The sequence below is a fragment of the Rattus norvegicus genome, chromosome 2 (assembly GCF_021556685.1).
Source record: "Rattus norvegicus strain SHRSP/BbbUtx chromosome 2, alternate assembly SHRSP_T2T, whole genome shotgun sequence".
Lineage (NCBI taxonomy): Eukaryota > Metazoa > Chordata > Mammalia > Rodentia > Muridae > Rattus > Rattus norvegicus.
The window spans coordinates 175,465,001-175,467,280 of NC_141535.1; the positions used below are offsets into that span (position 1 = coordinate 175,465,001).

The 2,280-nt window shown below is 48.6% G+C and overlaps 1 long non-coding RNA gene across 1 annotated transcript in view; it reads left to right on the forward strand.

The window, feature by feature from the left end:
• LOC147996344 (uncharacterized) overlaps positions 1-1,568 on the forward strand; it is a 12,752-nt gene extending 11,184 nt beyond the window's left edge. Inside the window, exon 3 of the long non-coding RNA XR_015676316.1 lies at positions 688-1,568. This is a non-coding gene — a long non-coding RNA (uncharacterized LOC147996344). The remainder of the gene's footprint in view (positions 1-687) is intronic.
• Positions 1,569-2,280: the final 712 nt, after the last annotated feature.

Below are 2,280 nucleotides of genomic sequence, written 5' to 3' on the forward strand. Positions count from 1 at the left end.
ATTCGTGTGTGTGTGTGTGTGTAAGAGTGTGTGTGTGTGTATGTGTGTGTAAATGCATGCACACAAGCACTTGTGTGCCCAGGAGAGCACAGGCCTGACATGCCCTGCATGTGGAGGATACAGGACACCTTTTGGGAGTTACTTCTCTCTTTCTACCGAGAGGGTCTCAGGGATTGTCCTCAGGTCATCCGGTTTGGCCTGATGAGTCACCTTCCCAACCTCTCTCCCTTCCTTCCTTTTATGAGGTTGGGCATGGCTACGTAGTCCAAGTCAGCTTTAAAACCAGCCTTTCTGTTTCCCAAGTGTTGAGATTGCAGGCATGCACTATCGTTGTAGAGTAAAAACTCTGAGCTCAATTCTGGGTTCGGAAAACCCACCAATCCCTGAACTCAGGACTTGAAATCCCACCAACCCCCACCCTGAAACTCCTCACCCTAGAAAGCTCTGCCCCTAAGAAACCCTATATAAAGTCTGCCTTCCACTGTTCTTCACTGCTCCTCACCTTAGCAGAGGCAGCTACCCTCTTGTGGTTCTTCCCAATTAATCTCTTGTGTGAGGTTTGTGGTGCCAAGTGACTTTGTGGTATTCCTTGGCCCCTGACTGCCAGGATTCCTTTTCCCTTAGAGCTGCAACACTTACAACCATGCCTTACTTCTTGATTTTTTTTTCTTTTTTCTTTTTTTTCAGAGCTCGGGGACCGAACCCAGGGCCTTGTGCTTGCTAGGCAAGTGCTCTACCGTTGAGCTAAATCCCCAACCCCTCACTTCTTGATGCTTATTTCATCATGGAGAACTGGGTCTCAACACAAAGCGAAAAGGACTTGCCCTTGAAGAGAATCAACTCAATGTCTTAGCCAGTGTTCTACTGCTGCGAAGAGACACAATGACCACAGCTTTCTTATAAAGGAAAGCATTTAAGCAGGACTGGCTCACAGTTCCACAGGATTAGTCCATTAACATCATGGCAGGAGGCATGACAGCATGCAGGTAGATACAGCAAGGAGGTAGCTGAGAGTTCTCTATCCAGATCTGCAAGCAGCAAGAAGAGGGAGATTTGAGCCTGACTTGAGCCGTTGACACCTCAAAGCCCCTTCCAGTAACACTTCCTCCAGCAAAGCCACACCTACTTCAACAAGGCCAAACATCCTAATCCCTGTCAAGTACCACAACTTCCTAATGACCAAGTATCCAAATATATGAGCCTATGGAGGCCATTTCTATTCAAACCACCACATCAAGTTATCCAGTGAAGAAAATGGCGGTTGAATGGGCAGAATTTGCCCCACCAATGCCTATGCGAGCCACATTGAAATGGAAAAACTCAACCCCTGTGTCAGAAATGCCAGCCAAACATGATGGCGCCTGCCTGTTGTCCCAGAACTCTGGGTGCTAATGCAGAAGGATTGTGAGTGCAAGGTTACCCTGTGTGACATAGGGGACCCTGTCTCTTAAAACCAAGAGCTGGGGATGTAGCCTAGGGGTACAGTACTTGACCTAACATGTACAAGGCCCTAAATTGGTCCAATCCCCAGCAGTAAAATAAAGGAAACAACCAACCAAACAACAAAACGAGACGGACTGTAGACACAGCTAAGAGCCAGGACTTTGGGGTGGGGGTTGGGGATGCAGCAGTAGCTCAGAATGTGGCTCAGGCTGTGAGGACCTCACCATGTCCAGCCATCAGTTCCAAGAGGCACAGAGAGCAAGAGAGACATAGGCTCTTCTCAGTTTTCCTCTAGTTTTTTTGTTTGTTTGTTTGTTTTTTCCCAGTCTCAGAGCATTGAAAATCCACCAGAACTAGAAGAGGTGGGGACCAGGAGAGGCAAAAGGGAGAAACCTGCTGTCTCTCCCATCCAAGTAAGAATGAAGAGAAAGGGGGGAGGGAAGCTCACAGGACCCAGGAGCTTAAGACATGGAGGCTCACAGCACTCACACAGGAAGCCGAGAACATCACAAGATTCATTACAGCCTCTCTGTGAGGCTACAGGATCAGAGAGCAATCAGTGGGGGAGGAGAGACTCTGCTGGGGACCTGCGTGCATCAGGCAGGGAATACCCGGTAGGCAGCGTTAGTGGACAGTCTGAGGCATTAAGGACCTAATCCAGGGAGCCCCAGAGGATTGAGCATCTTAATGAACACATCTTACTCTTTCATTTCACATCACCTCGACCCATGCCCTTCTAACTCTGCCAGCCACACAAGTGGAGCTTTTTAGTGTTATAGCTGCCCCAGAGTCACCCATGTGCCTGTACGTAGCCCCAGTAAATGGATGGATTCACTG